General features: G+C 37.1%; 1 long non-coding RNA gene across 1 annotated transcript in view; it reads right to left on the reverse strand.

Moving 5' to 3' along the window:
* LOC106999164 (uncharacterized) overlaps positions 1-19,018 on the reverse strand; it is a 63,018-nt gene that overhangs the window by 35,594 nt on the left and 8,406 nt on the right. Inside the window, exon 2 of the long non-coding RNA XR_003722287.2 lies at positions 3,288-3,381. This is a non-coding gene — a long non-coding RNA (uncharacterized LOC106999164). The remainder of the gene's footprint in view (positions 1-3,287; positions 3,382-19,018) is intronic.

Here is a 19,018-nt window from a genome sequence, read left to right on the forward strand (position 1 = left end):
AAACAATCCAATGATGTACCTACAGGAAATAGAAAAGCAAGAACAAACCAAACCTAAACTTAATAGGAGGAAAAAATAATAAGTATCAGAGAAGTAAACAAAATGGAGACTTAAATAGATACAAAGAATCAACAAAACAAGATGTTAGTTCTTTTAAACTATAAAATTAGTAAACTACTATCAAGACTAACCCCCCAAAAAAGAGAGAAGAGCCAAATAAATAAAATCTGAAATGAAAAAGCAGAAATTACAACTGATAGCAAGAATTATAAAAGATCATCAGAGATTAGTGTGAACAACCATATGCTAACAAGCTAGAAAACCTAGAGGATATGGATAAATTCTTGAAAACATACAACCTACCAAGATTGAACCAGGAAGAAATGTAAAAAGAAGGAAAACTGAATAGACTGATATGAGTAACAAGACTGAACCAGTAACAAAAAAAAAGTCTCTCCACAAAGAAAAGTCCATGACCAGATAGTTTCACTGCCAAATTCTAACCAAACTTACAAAAAAAGAATGAATATCAATTCTCCTCTCTATTCCAAAAATTTGAAGAAGAGGAAATTCTTCCCAGCTCATTCTATGATGCCAGCAACATTCTGATACTAAAACCAGAGATCCAACAACAACAACAAAAAAAATCAATCTATCAAAATAAAAACACTATGGACCAATATCGATGATGAACATAGATCCAAAAATCTTCAATAAAATACTACAATAGCAAACTAAATCCAACAGCACATCAAAAAGATAATATACCACAATCACGTGAGATTTATCCCAAGAATGTAAATATGGTTAACACATACAAATCAATAAACATGATACATCATATCAACAAAATAAAGAACAAAAACTACATGACCACAAAAAAAGCATAAAATTCAACATGATGAAAATACTCAACAAACTCGGCCTAACAGAACATAACTCAATATAATAAAGGCCATATGTGGCAAACCCATGGCTAATATACTGAATGAGGAAAAGCTGAAAGTCTTTTCTCTAAGAACTGGACCACAACAAGGATGCCCACCTTCACCACTCCTATTCAACATAGGACTAGAAGTCCTACCCAGTGAAACTGGGCAAGAAGAAAAAATAAAGTGCCTCCAAATTGGAAAAGTCAAATTGTCTCTCTTTACAGATGACATTATCTTATACTTAGAAAAACCTAATAATTACACCAAAAACCTTTTAGATCTAGTAAACAAGTTTAGTAAAGTTGCAGGATGCAAAATCAGCATACAGAAACCAGTAGTGTTTTCATATGCCGATAATGAACTAGCTGAGAAAGAAATCAAGAAAGCAATCTCATTTACAATAGCTACCAAAAAAATACCTAGAAATAAATTTAGCCAAGGAGGTGAAAGACCTCTACAGGGAAAACTACAAAACACTGACAAAAGAAATTGAAAAAGACACAAACAAATGGAAAGATATCCCATGCTCATGGACTGGACAAACTTAGATTGTTAATTTAATCATACTACCGAAAGCAATACATAGATTCAATGCAATCCCTATCAAAATCAAAATAACAATGACATTTTGTATAGGAAAAGATAAAAACAATCATAAATTTTTTATAGAACCAGAAAAGAAAAAAAATCATAAAATTTTTATAGAACCAGAAAAGAAAAAGAAATCATAAAATTTTTATAGGACCAGAAAACAAATATTCAAAGCAATCTTAAGAAAAGGAATAAACCTGGAGGCATCACACTACCTGACTTCAAATTACATTACATAGCTATAGTAATCAAAATAATAATAATATTTTTATGCCAAAACATTGGCATAAACACTGATACATAAACCAAAGGGACAGAATAGAAAGCCTAGAAATAAACTCATGTTTTTACAACCAACTGACTTTTTACAAAGGCCTCAAAAACATACATTGGGGAAAAGACACTCTCTCAATAAATGGTGAAGGGAAAAGTGGATATCCATATGCAGAAGAGTGAAATTAGCAGCCTATCTTTCACCATATACAAAAATCAATTTAAGGTGGATTGAAGACTTAAACTTAAGATCAAAAAGAGAGGGCCTGGAGCGGTGGCTCATGCCTGTAATCCCAGCACTTTGGGAGGCTGAGGGCAGATCACGAGGTCAAGAGTTCAAGACCAGCCTGGCTAACATGGTGAAACCCCATCTCTACTAAAAATACAAAAATTAGCTAGATATAGTGGAGCACACCTGTAATCCAGGCTACTCAGGAGGCTGAGGCAGGAGAATCGCTTGAACCTTGGAGGCGGAGGTTGCAGTGAATCGAGATCATGCCACTGCCTGGCTGACAGAGCAAGGTTTCATCTCAAAAAAAAAAAAAAAAATCCAAAAGAGAAAGAAATAGTGGAGACACTCCAGGTCATTGGTCTAGGCAAAGACTTTATGGTTAAGACCTGAAAAGCACAGGCAACAACAACAAAAAATAGACAAATGGGACTATGTTAAACTAAAAAGTTCTGCACAGCAAAGGAAACAACAAAGTGAAGAGACAAAAGGTTGAAGGGAAGAAAATATTTGCAAATTATTCATCTGACAATAGACTACTATCCAGAGAGTACAAAGAACTTAAACTACTCAACAATAAAAACACAGTTAAGGACATGCATTGAAATACATATGTAACCATATGGGGTAGCCTGGAGAATGTTCTGAGGCAGACTGCTCTCAGGCTCCAGAGGTATACACTTTGGTTCCTTTTGTCCCAGCGGCAGCCGCCCCAGTGTGCTGCACCACCCATTCCTCAGGCATAGGACACTGCATGACCTAGGGTGCTGGGGACCCCGCAGTGTCATACCTCTGCTACACTCTGGGTGAATGTGAGGAGATGTCAGTGGGACTTCAGAGATGTGGAGACACCGGGGCCGTTGGGCCCTAGGGCAGGATGCAGTCTAGTGCACACTGGGCTGGGTTCTCTAGCTGCTATGCTACAGCTACTTAGGTCTCAGGGAGTGTGCAGGACCCAGTGTGAGCTTCCTCTCTGGAGCAAGGCCATTGTGCGATCTTCATGAAGTTCCCTATGCTATTCTCAGGGCCCAAGAGGGTCTAGGGACTCTCTCATGGCTAGAATTGCAGGGGTCCATAGTGAAAATGTGGACCACTAGAATCTCTCACCCATCGTTTCCTTGCACTGGGGAGTCTCCAACTGCAGCCAACCTGGCTGCCTGACTTCGCCTTTCTTCTCTTCCTCAGGTGTTTCCTATCACTTCTCTGTTGAATTTCATTGTTCTTTCTTAGATGCTCTAATTGAAGTTTGATTATCTACTCACTATTTTGATTCTTCTTTGTGGAGGACGGAAGAGCCAGATACTTCTAGTCAGCCATCTTGAAGCCTCGTTAGTCCAAAAGTTTTATCAGCAAAATCTGCAGAGCAATCCAGAGCAAAACCTCCTTAGCCACCTTTGCTTTTCTACACAAAATAAACATTTTATTTAAACCCCAACATATAATACCAGTAAGTATTGCATAGAGATCTACAGTAATGAAGTAGAAAGTTTAAATAGCTAACTGGAGAAAGTTGATAATTATTTTATTCTCTTAGATGAAGAATTAATTTTTGTCATTATGATGAACATTAGAGTTATCAAATAAGAGAATTTGGAAAAAGAAGTGTCAACGTATGATTAATGCCCAAGAAGCAGTATAGAATGGAGATTAAATGTGTACATTAGGTCAGATCTTGGTTTAAATCGGGGGAATCCTGAGAAAGTCTCTCTGAGCCTCCGTTTTTCTTTACAATAAAATGTACAGTTGCCTCCTAAGGTTGTTGGGAAGAATAAGTAGATACATGAGATGGAGCAGCCAATAGATAATAGATAATAAATGGTAGGAATGTATTAAGTTCATTATAGTTGATGAATTGTGGATGTTAACTATTCCTTTTTTTCTAGACTTTGACAAAAATTTTAAGTGTTAAACTATTATCAATCACTTTAGAGTTCACTTCTGAAACAAAACATCACATTTAACCAGGCAAGAGTTCACTTTATATGGTAATATTTCACAGTTGTGCTTTAATGTATTTATTTCGGTTCTATCAGTCAACAACTCTTCACTTTCCTTATCTTCAATCTGAAATACTTCAATAAAACGTATCCTTTTATAGATGTATGTGTCAACATTAACTCTTCTCTACATTATAAAATGACAACAATGAAAAGATAATGTTTTGAGTTACTCTAGCATTGTACCTTCTTATTACATCACTAGTGGAACCAATAACATGATTTGTCTTAAAAGTTCTTCTTCAGGAAAGTAATTAGAGCATCCAATTCCTAAGAAATAATCAATTTTCCTGTAACACAAATTCTCAGATATTTTATAGTCTCTCATTTGCCACCTTTCAAGTTAAGAAAGCATAAGAATAAAAGGAAATAATTAGTCTACGTGACATAGCACTCATTAAAGACACTGAGAACATGCTCCAGAATGTAAAGAAGAAACACTGAATAAGGGTTAAAAGAACTGGAACATGATCTCACCTTCACCATTCATCAGCTTTGGCCACTTAAGCTCTCTGAGCTTTAATTTTCTTATCTATATATTGAGAATAATAATATATAACTCACAAGGTAGTGTGAAAATTAAATGTAAAGTGCCAAAGCTGGTGCTCACATGTAGTAGGTCCTCCAAAACTTAATAAATAAATATAAAAAAAAAGAAAATGCCTGAATATTCCCTGCAGTTATCTCTCCTCCCTAGGTTTTACAAAAGAAAATTAATTCTGTTAAAGCATCTTCTAAAAGCACTAGTTTTTTAATAGGTTTAACATAAGAACTCTTTTTCAAGCAAAACTTTATGTGGAAGGATAAAATGTCATATGTTACATGGTCAGAAGCAGAGCACTTTCTTACAATCACCAACCCACCCATCCATCCACCTACTAAATGTCATTGTCAATAGGTGTCAGGCATGGTGCTAGACCCTGGGAATACAAAGAATGACATATGGCTCCTGCTTTTAAGGAAATGGCATACAACCCTATCTAACCTCTTCTCCTGGATGAATGTGACATGCTGGTTGGTGCAAGTATAGCATCAGGGATGGACACACAATAACTATGGTCAGGTGTAAAGGCACATGGAATAAACTGTTGACTGTAGACTCCGCATAATATAACACAAAGTCAGACTTGAATGATGCTGCTGGGAGCAAGAAACAGTTTGAAACATCACATGCACAAGGACAGGTAGAAAACAAGAAGCAGTTCCAACAGGAAGGCTCAACTCTAAAGTCAAGCAAGGCAAAACAAAAACATTATCTGTCCAAAGGCAGACAATGGAGAAATCTCATGTGGTGGTACTTTACTGGAGAGGGGTTAAAATTCAAGGGGCATGGATGCTTGAGGATTGGGTAGAAGTAAATGGCTTAGAGCAAGTTTGAATAAGGAGATGATGAAAATACAGGAAAAAGATACTCAGTGAAGTAATAATATGTGAAATTGTATGATACAAGGTTCAGTGAGGCACCACATCCTAGGAGGAATGTTGATTATTTATAATGCATTCAGAGGAAAGAACTGTATGAGGAAATGGTGCAGATATGATTTCATGCTGGGAATATTTGCACCAACTGGGCTTATGCAGCCTGAAGAAGAGAAGGTTTAATTGTGCTGTGATAGCTGCAGTGGACTAACTGTATGTGTCCCCAAACTTCATATGTTGAAATCCTAATCCCTAATTTGATGGCATTAGGAGGTGAGGCCTTTGGGAGGTACTTAGGACATGAGGGTGGAAGCCTCATGAAAGGGATTGGAGCCCATATAAAAGGGACCCCAGAGAAATGCCATGTGAGGACACAAGGAGAAGATAGCAGTCTGCAATACAGAAGAGGAGCCTCACTGGAACTCAACCACGCAGACATTGTGATCTTACAGTTCCAACCTGAAGAACTGTCAAAAATAAATGTCTGAAGTTTCTGAGACACTCAATCATAAAATTTTTTTATGATTTTGTTATAGTAGCCTAAACTGACCAGATGATAGCTGACTCCAAATATCTAAATGACTATTGAGGAAAGAGGAAACACATTCCGAGTAGCTCCACAAAAGCCGTTCCCAGAGTTTTCACTGTGATCTCTAGTCTCTTCTGAGATCCAGATCAATATATCTAATTGTAACCTGCATAGTTAATTCAGGCTGTCCACTTGAACTTTAAACATAATTGCCTAAAACTGATTGTTTTACACTTCCCACCAGAACTCCTTCTTATTCAAAAATCTCTATCCTTTTTTTTGGCATCTCCATACCAAGACAGAAACCTGAAAGTCATCCAAGGTGCTTTCTCTAGTACCTCTCCATCAATTTAGTTACGTCCCCTAGCTTCTCACTGGTAATGTCAACATTCAAGCTTCAGCATTTCTTACCTATTCAATGACAATAATCTGCAGGGGTCTCCCCAACTACAGACCTACCCTCTTGCAATTAATCTCTGCACCAAAATATTTTTTCTAAACAACAGTTATGGATCCCTGTTGCCTAGAACAGCCTTGCCAGTGCACACAATACCAGGTCCTATAGGCAGGGTATGAACAGGTGTTAGGAGTTTCTCAGTTACAGAAGTTTGGGAAACAGAGTTTAATAAAAACCTGTCTTAGATATCAAAATCAGCATCAGCATACTAATACCTGAGGAGCCTTTAAGTAAAAAAAAAAAAAAGAACTTAAATGTGTAACCAATGTTTCTTTTCGACTACTTAATCCCTCTTAGCTTTTTAAAGAGTTGATATTCCATAGAATATATTTCAGTGAACCCTGGACTGTAAGATGAAATCTCAACTCAGTATTGTGGCCTATAGAACCATTCATAAGTGGTTTTCAACTTTATCTACTAGTGTATTATTAATTAGTCAATTCAGTAAATATTAATTGAACTGCTATGATGTTATGTGCTAAAGATACAATAGTGAGCAACTAGACATGGTACCTGTCTTCAAGTATTTATTTCTAGTTTCCAAAAATGACCATCTTTTTCTTTCTTCAAGCCTTTGCACATACTATGCCTACTCCTCCGAATATCTTCCTGTATCTTCACCTGACAAACTCCTCTCTATTCTTCAGTTGTTTACTCCCTGAACTGTGAGGTCCTTGACCATAGAGAATTTCTTATTCACTTTTATTTTCTTATTCCTAGTGCCGTACCTGACACCTAGTTCTGGTCAATAGATGCATATTACATTAATAAATGTATAAATGACAAGATTAATATTCCTTCTTTTTAATATTAAATAAATCCGTTTAAAAATCAAATTAAAACATGTTATTATAGTAGAGTGTTTGCAAATTAAAAAAAAATAATGTATTACTTTAAGTAAATGCTTATAAGTGTCTTTTAAAATTTTTATCTTCTGACTTCTTATCATAGTTGTTTGGCATAAATTACAGGTACAACTGTCGTAGTCCTAATTGTGCATGAAATACTAATTTGCAAGAGTTTTAAAATTTTATGTTACATGGAAATGGAAGTAAAACATCAATTAAAAACTACATTTCAATTGTAAATAATCTCATCTCAGGAAAACACAAATATACAGTAAAATCACTTTATTTTATCACTAACATAAACTCTAAGTCACAAATGTTCACCTTTTGGCATTTCATAAGCTTGAAGAAGCTAAGAAAAAATGGCACAGATTGCCAAGAGTTGAAGAGTCAGAGAACTAAGGTTTTTTTTTTACACTAAAAACAGTGAATATGTTAGTTCTTTATAGCTCAAGTATGATTCAAACATTACCTAGATCTGTTACAGTCAAGTGTCAACAAGTGGGTCATTCTGGTGAATAAATTTATAGAGAAATATTTATATACCAGTGAAGGTAAAGAAAAAGACATGATATAAATAGAGGAAAGAAAACTTGAAGATAGGAAAGGGTCTAGAAATTGACAAAGGGCTGGTAAATATGGAAGCTAAGGCATGGATACATGAGATCATTATACCATTCTATCTACTTTTGTGTATAATTTTTTATAATAAAAAGGCAAGAAGGGAGAAATAAAAAATTCAAGAAGTAAAAGAGGGAGGGAAGAGAGAAAGAAAAGAATAATATACTGGGAAAAGGAAAAAAATGAAAACAGGCACAAAAAAAGAAAAATATATTTTGCCAAACTGGACTACATAATGGCAACATTCTGGTTGGCCCATGATTCAGTATATTTGATCTTTTGGGTCCCTTTTGTGAGATAATCATGTTTTTATGATCATTATTTATTGAACATGTATTTATAAGTCAGGGGCTTTACATGTATTATCATACTTGGTCCTTGCATGAACCCTATGGTTGGTACTGTTACTACCTATGTTGAGAGATGACAAAGTGAAACTTAGAGATAAGTGACTTGCCCCAGTTCTCACAGTTGACAAGTGTCAGTACTGAATTTCAAGCCAGGAATGTGTGACTGCAGAGGCAGAACCATCATGCACTGTTACATGTTACATAAGCAGCTCATCTGCACACCTTGTTTTGGCTTATATTGTGATTCAGGTTGATCCAAAGATATCAGGGTAAAGTGTTGTGGAATAACTGGGATGCGCTAGAGCTAGATTGTCAGCTAAAATATACTTCATAAGAGAGACCATTTTTCTTTTTGACTTAAAATCCATTTATATATTTTTGTATCCAGGAGAATATTTTTAAAGTTATTACATTTACAAGCATATTGATATCTGTTGCAGATATTCTATTTTAAGAAACAATATTTTTTACATGCACAGTAACTACATATATCAGTGCAAAAATTAAATTTGTCAGTAAGACAGTGCTACTTTATATAAGTGGCCTTCAATTATACTTTGAGCCCCCATTTCACCATATATGGGTGCCCATATTTTCAGACAATTTGGGTTCTTTCATTTTCTCTCCAAGCTATGTCTAAATTCCAGGGCATTTCTGTAGTGAGATTGCGGAAGGGAGCAGTGAAACAGTATGTCTAATCCTTGAATGTCATGAAAACTACACACTGGCATTCCATTAGATGTTACTGCCTAGTGTTCAATCAGCAGTACACATGGATCACTGCAGCTTTCTTCCATTTCCAGGTCACAAGGTTTCTTCAGGTCTTGTGTACTCTCTCTCATTGGCTGCCCTATCCTTCTCAAATGCTTCTTCACTCTTTTGGGGCAATAAGAAGCTCAGAGGGGCTATCTAAAGCTCTCCTGTGAAGATTCCTTAAAGAACTAAAAGTAGAACTACCTTTTCATCCAGCCATCCCACTACTGGGTATCTAGCAAGAGGAAAAGAAGTCATTATGAGAAAAAAGATACTTGCACATGCATGTTTATAACAGTGCAATTCGCAATTGCAAAAATGTGGAACCAACCCAAATGCCCATCAATCAATGAGTGGATAAAGAAACTGTGGCAAGTCGTATAATTATGCTATTATATATTACAATGTAATAATAATAGAAATAAGGTGCACAATAAGTGTAACATGCTTAAATCATCCTGAAACCATCCCCCCTTCCAGATCCATGGAAAAATAATCTTCCATAAAACTGGTCCCTGGTACCAAAAACATTGGGGACCACTGTACTAGGTGATGGGCATTACAAAATTTTGTTTGCTTCTTGTGCTGGGCTCTCTGGGGTTCCTGTACATCAACCCGACTGCCAGATTGTAGACCAGAGTCTTGAGTCAACTGATGAGCTCATCGAACGTAGCTTTCATCTTTGTTCCTGTTTTTTTTTTTCTTTTGTTTCTTTCCATTATTTCCGCTTGATTCTCTCTTGTAGTCTTCATCTTGCTGCTGAAATTTCCCATCTGATCTTGTATGTGGCCAACTTTTTATTAGAATCTTTAACATATTCTTTATGTTAAAGGATCTAACATATTCTTTAACATAAGTGGCCTTTAATTATACTTTGAGCCCCCATTCCACCATATATGGGTGCCCATATTTTCAGATAATTTGGGTTCTTTCATTTTCTCTCCAAGCTAAAGAAATCCTTAGATCCTTTAACGTCTGTGTCACAGCCATATTTGATATTGACGATAGTTTTGTACCTCAGGAGTGGTTTTCTCGCCTTTTTCTATGCCTTGTATTTTTTCGTTAAGAGCCAAATATCTCATGTTGGAGAGTAGAGGTTGAGATAAATAATTTTTATGCCTCAACATGGGCGCTCTTTGTACTTGTAGGTCTTCATCGTGAGGTTTTGAGTTAATATAATCAGGAATCTGTCTGGGTTTGAGGTTTACTGTTTTATGTTTACCCAGAGGGCACTGTAGAGTTTAAAATATTCTGGTGACACCTTTGTGTATAAAGTCACGTTGATTTACCACAGCAGTGTGTGTTAGACCACAAGCTGTAAGGTGTACCTTTATGTTGTGTCTCTGAAAGTGTTTCTTTGCCTTCTGTTTTTCTCTCCCGCACCTCTCCCAGCAGTAATCTGCTTTTGCTATTTTGGGTGTGCTGGGCTGTGGGGCAATATGGGGAGCATTCTCTATTCAAATTAAGTTTTACTCTTAGTCAGGCGGTGTGTCCTTGATTCTTGGATCCCTGAACTAGGATCTGGGGATTGCGCTGATACAACAGGAACTCTAGAGAGCCTTCAGCTCTATTGTCCTTCTTTAGGAGTAGATTTTTTTTCCCCTACTGTTCTTTCCTCCGGGTGCAATCGGTTTTACTACTATCTTGAGGGGGACAGTGTTTGTTGCCCGACTTCTCACAGACTAAGACTTCTGTTCCATAAAGGAATTAGGAAAGAAGGGTCTGTGTAAGGTTTCTTACCTCTTTAGCATGGCCAGTCTTCGTCTCTCTCGGGTCTGAAACACAATAGAGACTTTTTAAGGGACCTTTCTATCTATTCTATGACTACCCCATGAGATTCATTGGGAAGGAACATGCAGGAGAGTTCAGACTCTTTACACTTCTGAAGTGTTTACAGGCTTTAACCTCTCCACCAGTCTGCACATAGCTTTCACCTATGAATTAACTATTTTTGGTAAACTATTTATATTGACATCTGATTGCATTTATCCAGATATTTGACTGCTCACATTTCTTCTCTTTCTACAGGTGCCTGTATCTTCACAGATTTTGGGTCAGTTGGTTGTTCTGAAATACTATCTCTCTTGGATTGGAAAAAAGTCATACATTTGAAGTTAATTCAATCCTATTCTCTTATTATAATGATAACAGTAACATTCTCTCCAGTTCTCTATATCACAGAGCAAAAGTCAGATTTCTCTTTATAATTTATTTTTACATTACTAGTTATTTGCAAAGTAATTCACACATATCAAGAGTTCAATAATTAAAATATTTAATGCATGCAATATTCATGTATGCATGCCCGAGTTCCTCCACAATCAACCAGCACAGCAGGAACACCATACAGCAGCAGAATGGGTTAGCAAATCATGACACTATATATCACTTCCATGTTAAGACTATGCTACTAAATTCTAGGTTTTCTAGTTTTTCTGTTCTACAGTTCTTTTCCACCATCTACAGAAAGATCTTGGATTAAATTTAGGAATATAATGTGTTTTTAAGTTTTGTGATAAATGAACAGTGATTTTTTTTTTACATACAAAGCAAAATATACCTATTTTTAGAGACGGAGTCTTGATATTTTGCCCAGGCTAGTCTCAAACTCCTGGTTTCAAGAGATTCTCCCACCTTGGCCTCACAAAGTGCTGGAGTTATAGACATGTGCCACCAGGCCTGGCCAAAGCATATTTTTTCATGTGTATGCATGGTGCACAATATTTTGAGGTATTAACTAATATTTTTTTACCCTTGTAGATTTTTTTTTTTCGTTCTGCTGACTTTTATCCAACCCAAACAGCTGAAGATACTGCGTTCACTACTTTGGAAAGGGAGAACAACAAGGTGAGGCTAAAAAATAACCAAACACTTGTCTAAAATGTAGACTCTTGGGAAAAACAGCACGTTTGGAAGAAGACATTATCAATGAGAGCCAGTATTTCACCCAGTTGAAGACTAGAAAAGTTTTCTTGAGTTGTGTGGCACAATAGAGTTTAGAAGCTGGCTGGTGCAACTCTGTGAAGTGATCTTGTGCACTATTACTCTCAACTCTGAAGAAAGAAGCAAAGAATGTACAGATGGATCAACAGAAGTAACCCATACCAAAATACAAAAAGAAAAGAATAGTGAGGGTAGCGAATAGTACTAAACAGTTGAGAGATGTGGAACTATATAGAATAGTTTAATATGTAAGCAATTAAAGTCTTAGCAGAAGAAGAGAGACCAGAGAAATAGAATGTGGGAGAAAATCAAATTTAAGGAAAAAAATTAAAATTAATTACAGACAGCAAACCATGAATTCAAGAAGAACAGAGACTACCAAGCAGAGTTAAATCCAAACAAATCAAAATAGGTATGTCATACTCAAACTGCTGAAAACTGAGACCAAGAGATATTCTTTCTCTGCCAGAGAAAGAAGAAACAATATATAGAGAGGACAAAGAATAAATATTACAGTAAACTTCTTAACAGAAAACAGGCAAACCAGAACACCAAAAAAGTGACGTCTATAAATCTCTGAAAGGAAAACAACTGTGAATTGAGAATTCTGTATCCAGCAAATAAATGTTTAGAGAAGTGAAAGAAAAATAAAAACTTTCTCAAACAAACAAACATAAAAAACTATAAGAACTCATCCTAAGACTACTTTTCAAGAAATGTTAAGGCTGGATGTAGTGGCTAATGCTTGTAATCCCAGTACTTTGGCAATCTGAGGCGGGTGGATCACCTGAGGTCAGGAGTTCGAGACTAGCCTGACCAACGTGGTGAAACCCCGTCTCTACTAAAAATACAAAATTAGTGGGGCGTGGTACCTCACGCCTGTAATCCCAGCTACTCAGGATGCTGAGGCAGGAGAACCGCTTGAACCCGGGAGGTGGAGGTTGCAGTGAGCCGAGATTGTGTCAATGCACTCCAGCCTGGGCAACAAAAGCAAAACTCCATCTCAATAAAACAATTTTTTTAAAAATGATTTTTAAAAAATTGGCTGGGCGCGGATTGGATTACGCCTGTAATCCCACCACTCTGGGAGGCCGAGGCGCGTGGATCACAAGGTCAGGAGATTGAGACCATCCTGGCTAACACGGTGAAACCCCATCTCTACTAAAAAAATACAAAAGATTAGCCGGGCGGTGATGGGCGCCTGTAGTCCCAGCTACTCGGGAGGCCGAGGCAGGAGAATGGCCTAAACCCGGGAGGTGGAGCTTGCAGTGAGCCGAGATCGCGCCACGGCACTCCAGCCTGGGTGACAAGGCGAGACTCTGTCTCAAAAAAAAAAAAAAAAAGTTCTGGGCAGAATGATTATGATGTCAGACTGAAAGTAGGATCTACACAAAGAAATGAATAATGGAGCACTAGAAAAAAAAGGAAGGTAAATTTTTTTACATTTAATTTATCTAAAAAATGTGAATGTGCAAACCAAAAATTGTTGCAATGCATTTTGTGTTTGTAGTATATACAAAAGTAGTATGTATAACAAAGCACAAAAAAATGAAAAGGGCAGATCGAGTAGTATAATACGAGTTATACCATGGAAATATTGCAGGTTCAGTTTTCAGACCACCTCAATTAAGGAAATATTGCAATAAAGTGAGTCAAATAAATATTTAAGTTTCCCAGTGCATATAAAAGCTATGTTTATGCTATACTATAATCTACTAAATGTGCAATAGCAGTATGTCTTTAAAAACAACATACATACCTTAATTTGAAAATATTTTATTGCTAAGACATGCTAACAATCATCTGAACCTTCAATGAGTCATAATCTTTTTGCTGGTGGAGCGCCTTGACTCAGTATTGATAGCTGCTGACTGATTAGGATGGTAGTTGCTATTAAGTTCGGAGTGGTTGTAGCAATTTCATAAAATAAGACAATGGAATTTGCTGCATTGATTGACTCTTCCCTTCACAAAAGATTTGACTGTAGTATGTGATGCTGTTTAATAATATTTTACCCACAGTAGAACTTTTTTCAAAATTAACATCAATCCTCTCAAATCCTGCCACTGCTTTATCAACTAAGTTTATGTCACATTCTAAATTCTTTGCTATCATTTCAACGTATTTATAGGAGGTTCAAGAGGAGCAGACTCCAATTCAAGAAACCACTTTTTTTGCTCAACCACAAAAAGAAGCTCCTCATTTATTCAAGTTTTAGCATGAGATGAAGCAATTCAGACACAAATTTGAGCTCCACTTTTACTTCTAGTTCTCTTGCTCTTTTTATCACATCAGCAGTGACTTCCTGAACTGGGGTTTTGAACTCCTTAGAGTCACCCATGAGGGTTGGAATCAAGTTTTTTCAAACTCCTATTAATGTTGATAGTTTCACCTTCTGCCATGAATCATGAATGTTCTTAATGGCATTTAGAATGCTGAGTCCTTTCCAAAGGTTTTCAATTTATCTTGCCCAGATCCTCAGATAAGTCACTATCTAAGGCAGCTAGAAATGTACAATATGTATTTATTAAATAATAAGACCTGAAAGTTAAAGCTACTCCTTGATCTGGGAGCTGAAGAATGGCTGTTGTGTTAGCAGGCATGAAAACATTCATCTTCTCATACCTCTCCATCAGAGATCTTGGGTGATGAGGTGCATTGTCAATGAGCAGTAATATTTTGGAAACAAAAAACTCTTAAGGGCCATAGGATTTTCAGAATCCTACATAAATGGGCCGGGCGTGGTGGCTCAAGCCTGTAATCCCAGCACTTTGGGAGGCCGAGGCGGGCGGATCACAAGGTCAGGAGATCGAGACCACAGTGAAACCCCATCTCTACTAAAAATACAAAAAATTAGCCGGGCGCGGTGGCGGGCGCCTGTAGTCCTAGCTACTCAGGAGGCTGAGGCAGGAGAATGGCGTGAACCCAGGAGGCGGAGCTTGCAGTGAGCCGAGATCGCGCCACTGCACTCCAGCCTGGGCAACAGCGTGAGACTCCGTCTCAAAAAAAAAAAAAAAAAAAGAATCCTACATAAATGAGCATTAAATCCACTGCTGCGTTAGCCCCTAATAAGAGAGTCAGCTTGGTCTTTGAAGCTTTGAAGCCAGGAGTTGGCTTCTCCTCCTAGCTATGAAAGTCCTAGATGGTGTTTCCTCTAATAGAAGGCATTTCATCTACATTAAAAATCTGTTGTTTAGTATAGCCACCTTCATCAATGACCTCAGGTGAATTTTCTGGATAACTTGTTGCCCCTTCTTTCTTAAACTTTTGTTATTGAGATGGCTTCTTTCCTTAAATCTCAAAAACCAGCCTCTGCTGTCTTCAAACTTTTCTTCTGTGGCTTCCTTAACTTCTCTCAGCCTTCATAGGACTGAAGAGAATTAAGACTTTTCTAGATTTGGATTTTGCTTACAGGTATGTTGTGGCTGGTCTGATCTTCTGTCCAGATCACTCAAACTTTCTTCATATCAGCAATAAGGCTGTTTTGCTTTCTTCTCATTCATATGTTGACTGGAGCAGCACTTTTAATTTTTTAAGAAAACTTTTACTTTGCATTCACAAACTTGGCTAATTGTTTAGGGCAAGTGGCCTAGCTTTCAGCCTTTATTGGCTTTTGACATATCTTTCTCACTGTTTAATCATTCCTAGTTTTTTATTTTAAATGAGAGACATATAATTCCTCCTTTCACTTGAACACTTGGAAGCCATTGTAGGCTATTAATTCGCCTAATTTTGATATTGTTGTGTCTTTGGGAATAGGGAGGCCCAAACAGGGAATAGGGAGGCCCAAAGAGAGGGAAAGAGATGAGGCATGGCTGGTCATTAGAGCCAATAGAACACACACAGCATTTATGGAATAAGTTTGCGGTCTTATATGGGTGCAGTTTATGTTCCCACCAAACAATTACAATGATAACATCAAAGATTGCTGACCACAGTTCATCATAACAGATATAATAATAATAATACAAAAATTTAAAGTATCTTGAGAATTACCAAAATGTGGCTGACATAGAGACACAAAGTGAGTATATACTATTGCAAAAATAGCACTGACAGACTTGCACAATGCAGGGTTGCCATAAACCTTCTATTTATACAAAATGTAATGCAAAGCACAATAAAATGAGGTATGTCTGTATTTGAAAGTAGGATATCAAGGGAAATTTGAAATGTAGACCATGACAAATGAATCTAACGGTATTATACATTAATTATATAACTGTACATAAGAGAATGGGGGGAAAGGTCCTGAACTAAGTAATTTTGGAAAACAGTTTTCTGACAGGGTACTGTAAAACTAAAGGCAAAAAGACTAACTGTGCTGAAACACCATTCTGTAGTTTATACATTTGTTTTTTATTAGGGGTACGTGGTACCATTTCTCAAACTACTTTATTTTTATACTAGGGTTGAACAAATAAGTAAATATGTACTATGAGAGCTATGTTTCTCATCATTGAATCAAAGACATTGAAAAATACAGAAAGATAGAGTCTACAGTGAACCCTGTGGGGCATGACTGAAATCAGAAGCATCAATAAAGATTCCTTTTAAAAGTGTATATATATACAGAGAGATAGACACAGAAATAAATGTAGATATGTGTCATATGTTAATATGTAGGAACCAACACTGAAAAAACTCTCAATGTCCAAATTTGGAACAATTCAAACAATAAAATACATAATGAGAGTATTGAATTCTAACCCAATAAATTAGAAGAATTCCTACATCCATACCGGGATAGGCAGATAGATACATAGATACATAAAAGATCAAGGAAATCACTTCCTTACAGATGATTTCCAGGTAAGAAATGTAGAAAGAATAAAGAAAGTATAAACTCACCATAAGAACACCATGATATTCTGTTTTTATGAAAATTCCAATTATGACTAAATTCGTGGGCAAAGTTTAAGGAGAAATAAGATATCTGCATAGTTTCAAAATATCTATTCCACAATATTTAGAAATCACAAAGGGAAAAAATAGTAAAGTTTGGAGAATCCTGACAGATAGTACTTAACCCAGGTTAATATCATGGCTAATACATATCAACATTGTGAAACTTCTATTATGACGCTCTGAGAAGGGCACGTCACATCTGTGAGATCCTTTCTACTAATATATACCTCAAGCTAATTATGAGAAAATATCAGACAAACTCTAATTGGGAAATATTCTGCAAAATAACAGTCCCGTACCCTTCACAAAAATCAAGGTCATGAAGAACAAGGAAAGTTTGAGCAACTGACACAATTGAATGAATGAGAGAACATGAAAACTAAACACTGAATTGGACCCTGAAAGAGAAAAAAAGGCCTCAGTGAAACAATTGATGAAATCCAAATAAAAATCCAAATAAACTATGTAGTTTAGTTAATAATATTTTACCAAGATTAATTTCTTTTTTTTTTTTTCTTTTCTTTTTTGAGACAGAGTCTTGCTCCGTCGCCCAGGCTGGAGTGCAGTGGCGCAATCTCAGCTCACTGAAAGCTCCACCTCCCGGGTTCACGCCATTCTCCTGCCTCAGCCTCCCCAGTAGCTGGGACTACAGGCACCCACCACCACGCCCAGCTAATTTTTTGTATTTTTTAGTAGAGACGGGGTTTCACCCTGTCAACCAGGATGGTCCGCATCTCCTGACATCGTGATCCGCCCGCCTCAGCCTCCCAGAGTGCTGGGATTACAGGCGTGAGCCACCGCGCCCAGCCACCAAGGTTAATTTCTTTTCTTTTTTTTTTTTTTTTTTAGACGGAGTCTCGCTCTGTCGCAGTGGCCGGATCTCAGCTCACTGCAAGCTCCGCCTCCCGGGTTTATGCCATTCTCCTGCCTCAGCCTCCCGCGTAGCTGGGATTACAGGCGCCCACCACCTCACCCAGCTAGTTTTTTGTATTTTTCAGTAGAGACGGGGTTTCACCGTGTTAGCCAGGATGGTCTCGATCTCCTGACCTCGTGATCCACCCACCTCGGCCTCCCAAAGTGCTGGGATTACAGGCTTGAGCCACCGCGCCTGGCCGGTTAATTTCTTAATCTTGGTAAATATTCTACAGTCATGTAAGATATTAATATAAAATGAATCTGGGTGAAGGGTATATGGAAACTGTACTGTTTCTGAAACTCTTCTGTAAGTATAAATATATCAAATATATCTCATAATAAAAAAGATGGAGAAATGGATTATTGCTTAGTCAGCATCTCAATGAACAGTCGATAGGAAAAGAAAATACATAAAACAATATCATAATATAACTGTCATGAATATCAAGGACTAACTAGACTGCCTGTAGGAGAAAGCATATCATTTGAGATAATCCATATAAAATGCTTCTGATAGAAGCAAGCTTGAATTTCCAGAAAAAATGATAAGCATATATGAAAGACTGTGGAGTGTCCCAGTGGTTGATAGGGTTGAAACAAAAGTGAAGTGGTAAAAAAAAATACAAGTAAACATCAGACCCTGGGGAATGTTGTCTTATATTCCAAACAATAAGGGATAACCAAAAGGCTTTGTATCTGCATCTTAGTCTGTTTGGGGTGCTATAATAAAATGCCATAGATGAGTACCATAGGCTTATAAACAACAGAAACTTATTTCTCAGAGTTCTTGAGGATGGGAAGTCCAAGATTAAGGTAGCAGCAGATTCAGTGTCTGGTGAGGGCTGCCTCCTCACACACAGCCATCTTCTTACTCTAACTTCACATGGCGGCAGGGCTGAAGAGTTTCTTTGGGGTATCTCTTATAAGGGCAGTAACCTTATTCACGAAAGCTCCATCACCATTACCTAATCACCTCCCAATGGCTCCACTTCTGAATACCATCACCTTGGGGGTGAGGATTTAAACATACGAATTTTGGGGAGATGTAAACATTCAGACTGTTAGCAATAAGGAGCATGACAGAGCAGTTTTGTGTTTTAGAAACGTCATTTTTGATAGCCCTGTGGAAAATAACATGAAACAGTGCAAGTAGCTAGTTATAGTTCAATGCTTATACCTCTGATTTACCTTTTATTTAGTGCTCTAAATTAATGCAACCTATGGTGATAGAAACATTTGAAGTCTTCAAATGC

Source organism: Macaca mulatta, chromosome 1, assembly GCF_049350105.2.
Source record: "Macaca mulatta isolate MMU2019108-1 chromosome 1, T2T-MMU8v2.0, whole genome shotgun sequence".
Classification (NCBI taxonomy): Eukaryota; Metazoa; Chordata; class Mammalia; order Primates; family Cercopithecidae; genus Macaca; species Macaca mulatta.